The sequence below is a fragment of the Marmota monax genome, unplaced genomic scaffold, assembly GCF_021218885.2.
Source record: "Marmota monax isolate L192 unplaced genomic scaffold, Marmota_monax_Labrador192_F-V1.1 WCK01_AAM20220418_F8-fsc00059, whole genome shotgun sequence".
In the NCBI taxonomy this organism is placed as follows: domain Eukaryota; kingdom Metazoa; phylum Chordata; class Mammalia; order Rodentia; family Sciuridae; genus Marmota; species Marmota monax.
This window is the reverse complement of record NW_026693595.1, coordinates 7,595,108-7,609,876: the sequence shown is the minus strand read 5'-3', so window position 1 is coordinate 7,609,876 and position 14,769 is coordinate 7,595,108. Positions and strand designations below refer to the sequence as shown.

The window sequence follows — 14,769 nt, the reverse complement described above, 5'->3', positions numbered from 1 at the left end:
ATTTGTGCATGCATACAATAAGGAGCAGTCTTGGCTGGAAGCTTGTTCTTGGAGTCTCTTGTTCTTTGCATTTTATTTTAGCACACTTGCTTTCAAAATTACACATTGTAACCCCCCCCCACACACACACTCGCACACAGTCTACTGTCATCCTCTCCCAATTTATTATTTGCTTAAATGTATGCTGAAAATTTACCCTTGATAAAGAGGGCAATGGGATCCAAAAAACAAAAGTGAAGTAATTCTGACACTCTCAGCCCTCTGTCCAGGTTCTATCCTCATTCAAGTCACCTGTCCGGAAACCCCTCTGTAAACTTCTATATGTATCTTTTTTTTTTTTTTCCTTGAAACTTGATTGTGCCCAGGCTGTGTCCATTGTGAGGCGTGTGCTTCAGGCACACTGTGTGTACCAGTTTTAACTGTTCACGTAGTCAAGACTCACCATAGTGGGTTGTGATAGCAGCATAAGGATCCCTGACAACCTCTGGATCACATTTGGAGGTGAAGCACTTGTGGAATGTGGAGTGAACCTTGACAGGGTTTGATTTCTAAACCAAACATTGCATAAGTGGTTGTTTAGTTCTCTGGCAACAAATTTATTGCTTTCAGGAAGGGTTCAACTTTCCAGAGACTGGGTAAGCACCCTGAAACCAAGGACTTGTTTTATAATGTGAAAAATTAGGTGTTTTAGGAAGAAAAATAGTTGAGCTCATTTTCTGTCTTCTGTGGGAAAAAGAAGTTCCTGCTTATTTATTTGACAGATATTTTAAAATTGTGTCCAGAGAGCAGATTTTTTTTTTTAAAAAAAATATTTTTTAGCTGTCAGTGAACTATTTATTTATTTATTTATTTATTTGGTGACTCTGAGGATTGAACCCAGGGCCTCACGCAAGCCAGGCAAGTGCTCTAACACTGAGCTACAACTCCAGCTCAGTGAGCAGATTTTTGACTAAATTACAAGACTGATTTCTTCGGCGGGGCGGGGGGGGGGGGGGGGGGGGGAGGGAACCAGAAAAGTCCCATTTCCACCTAGAGGCAGGTGGGCTGTGGCTTGCCCACCCACCCTAGGCTTGCTGTTTATTTACACTCTTCTAAGGATTTTAGTTGGTTTCTAAAATGATAAACCAGACATATAGAAAAACACCAGAGTGAAACTTGACGCAGAAAACTGCCGGCCACTTGTTGGATGACGTCCTCCCAAGGATTCCTATGTACAGGTTGGAGCCTGCTGGGAACCTCAGTGATTTCAATTAATGCTCCTCTCTCTGGCTTTTTTTTTTTTTCTTCAGTATTTGGGATCAACCACAGGGCCTTGCACATGTTAGGCAAGCACACTACCACTGAAGTATATTCCCGGCCCTTATTTTTATTTTATTTTGAGACGAGGGCTTGCTAAGTTATTGAGGCTAGCCTTGAATGTGCAATCCTCCTGCCTCAGCCTCCTTTGTTGTGGATTAGAGTTGTGTGCAGTTGTGCCGGCTTTTTTTTTTTTTTGGAGCTGGAATGGAACCCAGGACCTTGTACCACTGAGCACACTTCCAGCCCTCTTCTGTCTTTCTTGCCTTTCTCCTCCCTCTTTCCTCTTTTTGTTTCCTTCCTTTCTTCTAGTGATTCACTGGAAGGAACATTTGTTAAGTGCTTAGTGCAGGGAAAGCACATGTCATATTCTGACGCGGTGACTTGTGTAAATTTCCTGTCTGTAAAATGGGAACAGTCGTAGATAACCACAGGGGTGTGTCATTCACTGTAAAATCATAGGAGCTCAGGTGTGATGCCCTGCTGAATGAAACTGACTTCTTCCCTTCCCATCACATAACTATTGCGTTGCCGTAACCTGGGTGGGCATGTGTTTAGCGCTCCCAAGCTGTGGACCAAGGTGTTTCAGCATGTCCAGCCACACCGAGAATGTGGCCCTGCTTGTGTTTCTAAGTGGCTCACTCCCCAGCCCCACCAGGTACTTGCAGTACCTGCACCCACCTTGTAGATTGTTGCTCCTGTCTGTGAGGGTGCCATTCTCTCCATGTTCAGTGTCCACCCATCTTCACATTAATCATCCTTCAGCATGGAACTCACATAGGACACGTGGGAGAAGATACCTCCCTGCGGTGGTGTGCACGTCCCTCCTCCCCAGACCTCCCATGCCCAGTTAATAACTCACGCCTTTGCAGTTGCAATATTTTATATACTTGCTAGTCACCCATCACTCATCCTGCTCCAGCCCACATGGCCTGTTTTCTTTCAAGTAGGTACTAAAATTTGTTTCCTACTACAGAGTCTTTGCACTGTGCTATTTTGTCCCAATCCTACTCATTACTTTAAACCTCATCTCAATGCCCCTTCCTCACCAAAAGCCTCCCTTGGCCACCTGACCATATCAGGTGCTGCCTCTTGGGGAGCTTCCTGAGGGCATCATTGTACATTTTGATTTTCATTAGATCTTTTAACACATTGCATTTGGTAAACATTGGTTGAATGAATGAGTAAAGAATTAGTGGTGGCATATTTGCACACCCTTGTTCATAGCAGCATTATTCATGGTAGCCAAGGAGTGGAAACAATCCAAGTGTCATTGTTGGGTGAATGAATAAACAAGATGTGTCATATGCATGCAGTGGGATATTATTCAGCCTTTAAAAGGAAGGAAATTCTGATTCATCTTCAACTTGGATGAATCTTGAGATTGTTATACTAAGTGAAGTATGCCAATTAACAGAAGGACAGATTCTCTGTGATTCCACTTAAGTGAGGTATCTAATGTAGTAAATTCATAGAATCAAAACGTAGAATGGTAGTTGCCAGGAGTTGTTGAATGGGTACAGAATTTCAGTTTTGCAAGGTAAAGAGTTTGCAAAAGATTAGTTGCACAAATGTGTGAATACATGACTGTCTTAGTCCATTCCTGCTGCTATAACAAAATACCTAAAACTGAATCGGTTATGAAGAACAAAAATATATTTCCTCACAGATTTGGAGGCTGAGAAGTGCAAGATCAAGGTGCCAGCAGTGTCCGATTAGGGCTGCTTTCTGTTTCCAAGACAGCACTTTATTGCTGGATCCTCATGTGACAGAAGAGGTGGAAGAGGCAAATGTTGCATCTTCACATACTAGAAGACAGATGGGTTTTATAAGGGCCCAGCTAGTTCTCTGGAGCCGTCTTGACTTAGTTACCTCCTGAAGGATTTACCTCTTAATGCTTTTATACTGAGCCTTTGGTTCTGGCGTATGAATTTTAAGGGTTGCTCATGCATTCAAACCAGTTGCCGGACTGTATCCTTAGAAATGGCTCAGATGATAAATTTGGTTTTGTGTTTTTTAGTACAATTAAAAATGTCAGTATAGTCATACACACACACACACACACACACACACTTTGGGAAACCAGTGTAAAAAAATCTTGTATTCCAGGATACCTGACTTCTGGACAGTATACATGAACTTTTATTGGAAAGAATTACCTGTTTCCTCCTCAGGGTGAGGTCGGGAGGCTTCCTAAGGACTGCGAGTGAAGGAGTGGGCTGGCTTGAGCCTCCCACAGATGCTTGGATCCTCAAACTTCTCTGTCTCTGAGGCCCAGTGAACCAGCCCCTGGCTGTCCCGGCTTCCAAGGGTCCCCCTTTGTACCTCCCACCCTCTTCCTTGTAAGATTTGAAATGTAAACGTCCCTTCCCTTTCTGTCCTGTTCAGCTGTTATAACCTAGGAAGAACTGTGTCAAAAACTTCCTGGTGGGATCTGGGAAGGGCACGAACATTTCCAGGTGCCTGTTTAGCACAGGTGCTGTACAGATTGCCTCCTTTCTTGTTGACTGTGTGAGGTGTAGATGTTTTTTTTTCGGTTTTATAAAGGATACAATATATCCAAAACCCCACACCTAAGCCACAGGACAAGGTTGCATCCCAAATCTTTCCTGCCACTGCTTCAAGTTGTTTTCTGCATAGTTTCTACTTTACAGTTCAAGTTGATATGCATCCCAGTCTCAAATTAGAAGGTGTGCTCTTCATCTGCACACCATGCGGCCCAGCCCTGGGGGGAATGTCTCATACTTTATGGGGGCAGGAATGCCCGGGGCTCCCCAGGACCATGCTTCTGAAATCCTAGGCCCAGCTCTCAAGTGCAGGCATCCCATGCAGCCTTAGCTAGCTGTTCAGAATCTGAAACTTTGTACTTCTACTCCTCCCTGTCCTCCACTTAAACTCTTTTGTTATTTTCTTATCTGCTAAGCTCACAGAAAGTTTAACAAGAGGAGAGAACTTTGCTGACTAAGCACCCTGTCTCCTGAGTGGGCTCTGAACTGCCCGGATTTCCGGTATCTTCTCCTAGTTATCTCCAAGATTGTGAAACATTTTGTCTTCATGGCTTTTAGTTTCTGTGTAACACCACTGGTTCAGTTTATTTGAAACACTACTGGTTTACTTCTAGCTGTTTTGGACTTGGTATGTTATATATGGATCTATGAAAATCAATGTCAAAATTTTTCTCTCTGTAGTGTCTCACTATCCTGGGGGGATTGGTTCTAGGACACCCGTGGATACCAAAGTGCAGATGTGCAAGTCTTTATACAAAATGGTATAGTTTTTGTACATCACCTGCAGGTATCCTCCCATATCTTTTGAATCAGCTCTAGGTTACTTACAATAGTTAAAATAATGTAAATACTACGTAAGTTGTTGTTATACTGTATCTTTCAGGGAACACTGACAAAGTCGCTACATGTTTTGTAGAGACAAAAAAAATTTTAAAGTATTTTTGATCTATACTTGGTTGGATGCAGGACCAGTGGATATGGAGGGCTGACTGTATTTAATAAGTTCCTTTGAAGTTCCAAATCATTTTATATGCCCTCAAGAAATATCTACTCCAGTGCCCCAGTTCCCTCACGTGGGAGAGAGGGAGGGAAAAAGAAAGCCGCTAAAGTGGCCCAATTCCAGCCTGCTTTCTTTTTGCCTCACAAGTGGTGCTTTTCAAAGCCTTTGGCGTCCCTGCTGTATGGATGTGTCACTGTGCGAGATGACAACGGATTGCTGGGAATGTGGGCCACTATTGTGTCCGCCTTACGTAACCACGTGGAGTGATGGAAATGGGCGAACAGCCTGGGAGGTAGGCAGTGGCCGGGCCCCTTAATCTCCAGAGGCATGAAGACCGCTCAAGTCCTCCAGAGGATGTGGATCCAGGCTGTTAAAAAGTTGGGGAGATTGAAAGGCCATGTGAGTCCCCCTACAAGCTCTCCCCCTTTCTTTCCCAACATTTCTTTGCGGGAAGGGAGGGGGAACAAACCCCATCTCACAGTGTCTCCTTTATCCTCGGATTTATTTGTGCCCTGGCAGCCTTCAGTAACAAATTGTAAGATCACACGTTGTGGACTGTAGTCAATGGTGGGTTTTTAAATACTTGTCTTTTTTTTTAGCAGACCTAAAGTGAAATTGATAGCTTCTTGCTGCATTTATGAATCAAAGGCTGCTGTTTTCTATGTGATGGGAATCTCTTAGCATGGTTTTGCTTTCTAGGTATAGATCAACATACTGTTCTGTGTGTGTGTGTGTGAGACAGAGAGAGAGTATATGGTTTCTTGTTTGAAGAGAAAACATTTTGTTTTCTCATACTGCAGAAATCTATATTCTTTTTCTTATGTCTAGTCTTACGTCTAGACATATAGGAAAAATGTTTCCCACATGTTTTTTCCTTTTATATAAGTTTGGGTGTATGTAGCGCTGTCACATGTGTATTTATTTTATGGTTTGGGACTTTTGTTAATCATGTCCCTAAAGGGCAGCTTTGATTAGTCTTTGCTTTTTGCTATGGTCTTTCTTAATAGGAAACAGCAGTTTGTAGACATAGAGTCTAAAAGTTGCCTGGTCAGAGGGACTTTGTGAAGCTTTGGTATTAGCTTTGTGATTATTTTTTAAAACGTTTTTTTAATTCTTTATGGAACATGAATGATGTTTTTCTCTCTTTGGTCAAAGTTTCCAAAGGAAATAAGCTTTATAAAAAGTAGGATTTAAAAAAATAAAACAACAGACCAAATACCTTTTTGCTTTAGTTTTCTTTCTATTCCTTCTTTACACAAATACCTTACTGTTAACACAGAGCTTTTTATTTATGGTAGAAAAATTAGCCCACTTTTATCTTTCCCTGGCCTCTAGGAACAATTTGTTATAAATGGAGGAGGTTGTTGTTAACACTAGTTATAGGGAAAGTAAAAGTGATCAGGAAAAGTGATAAAAAACACTTTGGAGATGCTCCTGCTGGATGGAATCATGGCCCCTAAGTTGAAGAGGTGACGTGGACAGTCTTGCTTCCTGCAGCTCCCCGGGCTTGACCTGTATCTCCACACATGCCCAGCACCCCTGCCTTTGTCTGCCTCCTTCTCCTCCCCAGTCACTGGTACCACACCCTACCTGCCCCACCTCCAGTAGAAATGACTGCACTCTCTTCTGCTCTTTCATTGCAAAATTGGGACTTCGTTAAAATTTGGTATTAGGTATGTCATTGGGTATTCAGTCATTGGCTAGGAATTAGGTACCCCTTGATGTTAATTCTCCTATTTTTTAAAAATTTATGAAATGATTGGTAACTGTAAAAAAATTAAGTAAAGCATAAAGCATAAAAATTAAATACCATGATGCTCCCAAGAGAAGCCACATATGTTCAGAAAGACCCTGACCCATCCTGGCAAATGGCACCACTGGTAGAGGAAAGCTAAAGGAGCCAAGAGGCTTGTCCTATGTTCCCAAGAGATTCCGAGGAATCTCAGCTGACTCTTAACATAAATAGGGACAAGGTCAGTTTTGACCGACTTGGTCTTAAATACTTAGCAGGAGAGTATAGCCAAAGCACAGTCCGACATAGACATTTAAGAGGAAAATATATATATTTTTAATATAACTTAGGGTATGTTCTTGTGTCAGCCCTACCGAAAGTAAGTAAAGTTGGAAACTATAAGGGGAGGTTTCTTGTGTGGGAGTGCCTAATAGTAATCACAAAGGACTCTAGAGTCAAAAGTTTGTCCTGAGTCAGTTTGAGCCCGATCTCGAAGACCTACAAATCTTCCTGACCTTCTACATAGATCCGTTTTTCATTGATAAATTTGTGAGTTGCTATCTTCATAATGTTCAGAGACTGGCTGGAATACTAATTGCTTAATTTTTTTTTTTTAAACAAAAGAGTAATGATCTTAGCATGATCCCTACCCTGTGTATGCCTTCTCCAGTCACCTGCCATCTGTACCATTGGACCTCTGGACTGTCCTGATGCTGAATACGCTGAACTGTCCATGCCCCACCTGATACAGAATAGGGACTTTTGGTCACTTCTCCCATCTCCCCTCTTTCAGCAGGAAGCTGCTTGGACATGTTATTGTTCATTTTCCATAGAAATGGAATACAAAAATTGCCAGTGGGGAAATGTCACTGTGGTCCACTTTATGCTTTGATTATAGCCCTTGCTGCTCTGCCACTATGACTTATTTTTAAAAAGGACACATTTCTCTTCCTCTGTCCCTGCTCCTCCCTAATCTCTTCCCTCCCTAATCTCAGGGGAAACAGGATTACTGTTTTTCCCCATCCTAGGCACAGTTATCTGTCACTGAGTACACACCCACCATAGGAAGGAAATAATTCAGACTTGGGAATGATGTCACCAGAGATCTCAGAAATGACTCTCCCAAATTAACAGTTGAATTACACTCAAATGGAGAACACCTGGAATGTAGCCTTTGAATCACCTCTTTAAAAGTCCCTGTTCCCCTTGATGAGCAGAATCACAGCCTCTGGGACAGGAATCCCCTGTGCTTCTCCTTTGCCAACAAAGCAATTAAACTTTTTCCCCAAACACATACAAAACAAAGCAAAATTAAATACCATGAACCCACCACACACATCCATAAACCCTCACTAGGATGAAACCCCAAATCCTGTGTCCTTTCCCACCTCATCTTATGCCTCCTTTCCAGACTGCTTCATCCTGAATTTTGTATATTTCATTCCCTGTCCTTTTCTGTATCGTTTTACTCCATACACACATGCACATATGTCCCTAAACAAAAGATTAGTTTTGTTGCCTTTTTTTTTATATATATACACCTAGAAATAATGCCTCGCTCTACACATCCTTCAGGGGTGTGTCTGAGATGTGCCTGTGTTGTGGTGTTATGTGTGATTGGGGTTTGTTTGCTTTCCTTGCAGAATAACATTGTATTTTAGAACTATATCACAGTGTATTTTTCTGTTCTGCTCTTGATAGATGCTTGGGTTGTTTCCAGGGTTTAGCTGATGAGGACATTGCTGTTGTGAATACTCTTATCCGTCTGCCCTCATGCACTTATTAATGCATTTCTCTAGGGCCTCCACCCAGGAAAGGAATCACTCCTTTGTGGAACATCTGTCCCTTTAACTCTGATACGTGTGTGCTCTTCCTATGGCCCTGCATGGAAAGCTCCGCAGTGCTAAGCAGCTGCCTTCTGGCATTCCAGCAAAGAAAGACCCAGCAGTGACAGCCAGTCTGTTCTGCACACAGATGAGCAGGTTGTGTGGGGCCAGAGCCTGGTGGCCCCATTTGAACTGCATGAGCTGTCTCTGCTAAGCCAGTGCATGCTGACAGCTTGTCCCTGGGGATGTACCCGAGCTGATAACTCTGAGAAATAAATGTGATTATGTGGGGTGCTCTGTGATTCTAAATAGATGATATATACAAATGAGGTGGGAAGACACTCAGTGGTTTGCTTGTGGGATGCACCCATGGGTAGTTGGTAAAACTCAACGGCTTTAGCTGTGTTATTCACTAATGTATCTCAAGGGCCACAAAACAACATGTTGGCACATAGTGGATGCTCAGTAGATATTCTTGAATGAATGACATAAGGCTTTGCCCCGAGACTTGCAAAAAGTCACAGCTCTGTGGGCTACATGAACATAATTGTGGTGTATTCAGTGCTTCCAGGAGCTATTAAGATTTTATTTTTTGTTGCTGGGGATTGAACCCGGGACCTTGCGCACACAAAGCATGTCCTCTATCACTGAGCTGTACCCCCAGCCCCTTTTTTTAGATACCGGAAATTTATTGTCTCATGTCTGGAGGATAGAAGTCTGAAATCAAGGTGTTATTAGGGGCAAGGTTGGTTCCTTCCCAGGGCTGTAAAGGAAGGCTCTGTTCCAATTCCTTGGCATAGAGTCAGTGTTCTCCTTCTCTTCACTCTGTGTGTCTTCCATGAATGTCTGTGTCAAAATTTCCCCCCTTTATAAGGACACAAGTCAAATTGGATTGGGGCTCTCCCTAGTGACCCTTACCTTAACTCCATCATCTGCCAAGACTCTATTTCCAAATAAAGTCACAGGGTCTGGGGGCTAGGACTTTAACACCTTTTGGGGGGTGGGACACCCCCAGCCTCTTAAAACATATTTCTACCCTGATTTCCCTGCCTTGAAAATTAAGATTTTGTATTTATCACTTAGTCTAGCAGAACATGTATGCCCTCAATATTGTGTTTGACAGTTAACTGAAGATAAAAAGCAGCTTCTGGAAGTCTAAGTGTCATACCAAGTTGATGAGGTCTTCAAGCTCCAAGCAAGTTCACGACAAGGTGTTATTGATTAAAAATTGATTGAGTTCTATTGATGAAGGTAGTGGTAGGAGAGATCCTGTCACTCACAAAGTTAAATTTGATCTTCCCTTATAGCTTATTACAGAAAGTCGTCTTCTTCTTTTAACTTTAAAGTACTTTAAAAAAAAATTTTTAACTTCTGAGGTAAAGTCCTTTTTTCCTTTCAACTTCCATAATAAAATATAGAGTTATCAGGTATCCCTGGGAAAATATGTGTATTATACATATATTTCTATGCCATTACATCATATATATAATATGCATGCAAGAATTTGAAGACTTTATTGAAAGGGGAACATCTAAAAGGCCCTGAACCCTGGAGTTAATATTACTTAGCATTTTTTGTGCACATACACACTTTATTCTGCTTCAGTGGATAACTAGTGGAGCCAACTTTCACACGTGACTCTCTCACCTACAAAACCCCTACATCGTAATTTTATAACTTTTATAAATGTTTATAACTTATATAAATTTTATAACAATTTGATAACAATGCCTAAATACCTCAAACAATTAACTGGCAGCCCCCTCCCCCACCCCCACCCCCCAAGAAAAAGCTAAAAATGGAACAGTTCTTGAATGACTGAATCAAAGTGTTTTTTTCTTTTTTAACACATAAATATGTATGTTCCATACTGTTTACAAAAAGCACAAACATAATTATGGAATAAATTTAAAAATCAAGGAACAGTCAATTGAATTTTAACATGGGAGAAGTGATGTACTTCAGGTTTTTTTTTTTTTTTTTTAAATGCTTCTGAATGTTTCTTGGCCCAGGGGTCATTAGGATAGCAAGGAAATTCCTGAAGACAGAATCATCTGTTTATAGAAGGACCCTTAATTTCAAAAGCCAGGTTTATTCTAGTTGAACAATATTTTTAAAATAAAATTTTGTAGCAACTCATTTATTTGGCTACATGATAAGGAGGCTGAGACAGGAGGACTGAGGATTCAAAGCCAGCCTCAGCAACAATGTTAGGTGCTAAGCAACTCAATTAAATAAAATTTTATTTAATTATTATTTTTTCATTTGAAAACTTCAGAGAGCACAAAAGTATTCTCTTGTAATAACAGTAGCTCCTTGGGAAATATAATATGTTTTTTGATACCTGTTCTTCAAGCTTTTCCCTATAGTATTTCCATTTGTCTCTCTTTAATTGAAAACAGTTAACAGGGTAAAAAATCCTAGAAAAGATTAGTGGACATTAAACAATTATTTTAAATGCCCTTATAGCCTTTATTTAACTCAAATTATCTTCATTTTTTAAGATGCCTGTGCTACCCTCTATCCCCTACCATTGTCCTTGTATTGGTTAGTTGTATGTGTGTGTGCGCGCGCGCACGCATGTGTGCTTATGTGTGCACACAAGTGCATATGCATATGGTACATAGGCATGTGCCTAAGAGGGATTGTCATGGCATTGATTAAAAAAAAATTCTTTTTTTAAAAATGGGAGGGTGCTGGAGATTGAACCCAGGGCCTTTGCACATGCTAAGCATGGGTTCTACCAGTGATCTCCACTCCAGCTCTGGTATTTTTTTTTTTTCCTAATGATTTTAGTATAAATTTAAAAGAGAGGGGCTGGGGATGTGGCTCAATCGGTAGTGCGCTCACCTGGCATGCATGCGGCCTGGGTTCGATCCTCAGCACCAAATACAAGCAAAGATGTTGTGTCCGCCGAAAACTAAAAAATAAAATTAAAAATTCTCTCTCTCTCTCTTTAAAAAAAATAAATAAAAGAGAGGGTGTTATATGCCCCCCCCCCATTTATCTATCTACCTGCCTACCTACCTATCTATTTATTTATTTAAGACCAGCTCTCCAGGTTGGCCTTGAACTCTTGGGCTCAAGCCATCTTGCTAGCTTAGCCTTCTGAGTAGCTGGTACTGTGGCTACACTGTCCTAGCTGATGTTTTTTCCTTAATGTGTGGGATGTAACTATATTTCAAGAATAGTTGGCAGCTCTGTGTGTGTTTGTGTTGCCAGGATGGAACTTGGTGCCTTGTGCAAGTGCTGTCCCTCTGAGCCACTTTCTCAGCCCTGTTTTATTTTATTGTTTAAACCACTACTTCCAGATTGCTTTCCTTTGTTGAAATTTGCTATTCATAAGATACAGGAAGGTGCTGAGAAGATGAGCTCGGAAGAGCATAGACGCTCCTAGGGCTTTTGGATTTGTTTTATGAAGGTCACATCTAACACTGAAGTTGGCCAACAAGGTGTTCTATGGAAAGGGACAACCAATCTGATTTACTCCAGGAGTTGAGTTGGGTTTCTGCTTTCAGTTTTCCTTTAAATAAAACTTTCTGATACAAAAACACTATTAAAATCTGGGAAAACGTGTTATACTAACACATGTTGGAAAGTGCTGTTGTAGACGGAATAAAATTCCAGGGAGGAATTTAAGAATTTAGGAATTTAAAGCACCTCTAGAGAACCAAACTGTAGGCACTTGAATTCCTAATCAACCTCCTTAAGTGTGCTGTTCAAGACGCAAGAGGTCTGGGGAGGTAGCTCAGTGGCAGAGCGTTTTCCTGGGATGATCCCCAGCACCACACAAACAAGGACCACAAAAAGCAGAGCCTCTGAATTAAATAGAAAATTTCTTTAAGAAAATTTAAACAGTAGAAATCAGTGCCTTGGTTAATTGAATGGTGAATAGAGGTGTACCCACCTCTTGATTTATTGAAAAGAAACAACTGTGGGCCCAGTGGCGAACACCTGTAATCCCAGCAGTTCAGGAGGCTGAGGCAGGAGGATTTGCGAGTTCAAAGCCAGCCTCAGCAACTTAGGGAGACCCTGTTTCTAAATAAAATATAAAAAAGGGCTGGGGATGTGGCCTGGTGGTTAAAGCACCCCTGGGTTCAATCACAGGTACTGGGGAAAAACAAACAGACAAACCTTGGCCTATTCTGTATGTCAGACACCATCTTCTAGGACATAATGGGACAGAGGTAAGAGAGATACAAAAATCTCACTTGAAAATTCACTGTCATCTAAATTGTGGGGACACGGTCATTTTGTAAAACCGAAAAACTGATCATAATGGACAAACTTAAATAACCAGAGAGTCTTACATAACACAGTGATCCTCTGGTCCTGTGCATATTGCATTCCCATGAGCCTTCCTTTAACCTCAACACCTGACCTCTGGGTTCACATGTCATGTCCGCCCCTCCCCCTGCATTTCCTTTTTAACCATAGAGGTGATTTGATTATATTTTTTTAATCTCTGAGAATTCTTATCTTGGAGCCAGATGGTATTAGCCCTGAGAATGTCCTAGAAGTGAGTACTTAGAGGGAGGAGGAAAGAGAGGATTATAAATTCCACTCAATATGAGTAATCAGTTGTAATCACTCAGGTGGAGGCTAGTTTACTTTTCTTCTGTGCAAACAAAATTGCCTTTTCCTAACCTACCAAGAGGAATAAATTATCTGCTCAAATATATTGGTTGATGTAAATGCCTCTTGTAGTTAGTTCGTTAACTGGGGAATAAAAAGCATATTATCTGGCTATGTTTCAACTCTTGGCCATTTCTTTCGTATTAGTATCAGTGCAGGATTGGCCCATTTGATTTTAAGAATTTGTTCTAAATGTGGAACCAGATACTTCTTCATAAATTATTTATAATTTGTATATAAATGCAGCAAGACTTTTTAAATTCATGTGATGAGATTACTGTGTGTCCTGTGTCTAACAAAAACCATATATCTGGCTCTTCTTGTCTTTAATCCAGTCTGACAACCTGCTTTTTTGTATACTTACTGTGATTGTGTATATTCTCCTTCATTCCTTTCTGCAATTGGAGTTGGAGTTTTATATTTGCCATGATTTTCCACCATTCCCCCTCTTGTCCTTCCTTGCTTTCTTTTTAAGTGTTGTTTTTTCATTTAATTTCCCCTCTGTTATTTTGGAAGTTATGCACTCTAATTATTCCCTTAGAGGTTACCCTAGAAAATTTAACTTAATGAAGTTCAAAAATTAATCAGTAGCTTTACACTGCACCCGAGTGAGAATGATTTCTTCAAGACCTGCTCCTCTTGGTTTACACATTGTTGCCCAGTGCTCTGGTTCTGCCTTATTTTTCTTAACTTTCACAAATCACACACTGTGACTGTAACTTCATGTAGTCACCGTGCATGCAGGTTCACTTGCACTCCTTGCATTTTAGGTTTTCCTTGTGGCATTATTTTCCTTTTTTTTTTTGGTACTAGAGATTGAACCCAGGGATGCTTAACCACTGAGCTCCATCCCCAACCCTTTTTATTTTTTATTTTGAGACAGGGTCTCGCTAAATTGCTGAGGGTCTCACTAAGAGGCTGAGGCTGGCCTCAAACTCACAGTCCTCCTGCTGCAGCCTCCCAAGTCACTGGGATTACAGGTGTGCGCCACCAGGCCCGGTTATTTTCCTTTATTAAATTTTTCCTTTGACAATTATTTTATTTCTGGCCTCTGGTAATAATCTGACCTTTTTTTAAAAAATGCCTTTTCTATCTTTTAAATTGACAGATACTGTATTAAGATGCTATTCTACTGTCTTTCATTATTGTCTTCTTCCATTATTGCTGGTGAGAAGTTGTCTGTCCTTTTGTTTTTCTTTTATGATCTTTCTTCTGCTGAGCTCCTCTCAAGGTATATTTGTCCTTAAAGGCAATGAGACCACAATACATTTAAGTGTGGTTCTCTTCCTTCTTTTTTCTTCCTTACATTTTTAAATTTAACTTGCTTATGATGTATTGAAACTTCCTGAAGAGAAGAAACCTTCAGTCCAGGAGAAGGCATCACCTCCTTGGATACTGGATTTCTCCTTTACTCTTATCTCCTCCTAGAACCTGTTACTCTTAACTTCTCATTCATACTTCCCACCCTTTCGAATCCTAAAACATGTGATCCATATTATATACACTTTTTTGATTTGTGAGGGACGTTTCCAATATTTACCGTCTTTGATTCTTCAGTTTATGTATGTGTGCATTTAAATTGTGAGCTCATGTTCCTTAGATACTTATTTGAGGGATTCTTCAAAGCCTGTGTTTAATAAAAGTGTTCCTTGGAGAGGATTTGCCTGGCACAAGAAAATTGGTAGAACTACCAATGCAGAACCACTTTGGTTGGGCATATTTCTTGGGGCGGTATGGTCACCTCCATAATATGACTTTGAGTTTCAAACCTGA

The 14,769-nt window shown here is 40.8% G+C and overlaps 1 protein-coding gene across 3 annotated transcripts in view; it reads left to right on the top strand.

Moving 5' to 3' along the window:
- The window catches only part of Tjp2 (tight junction protein 2), a 111,238-nt gene that overhangs the window by 54,072 nt on the left and 42,397 nt on the right, over nucleotides 1–14,769 (top strand). The gene's annotated exons all lie outside the window — the stretch shown is intronic.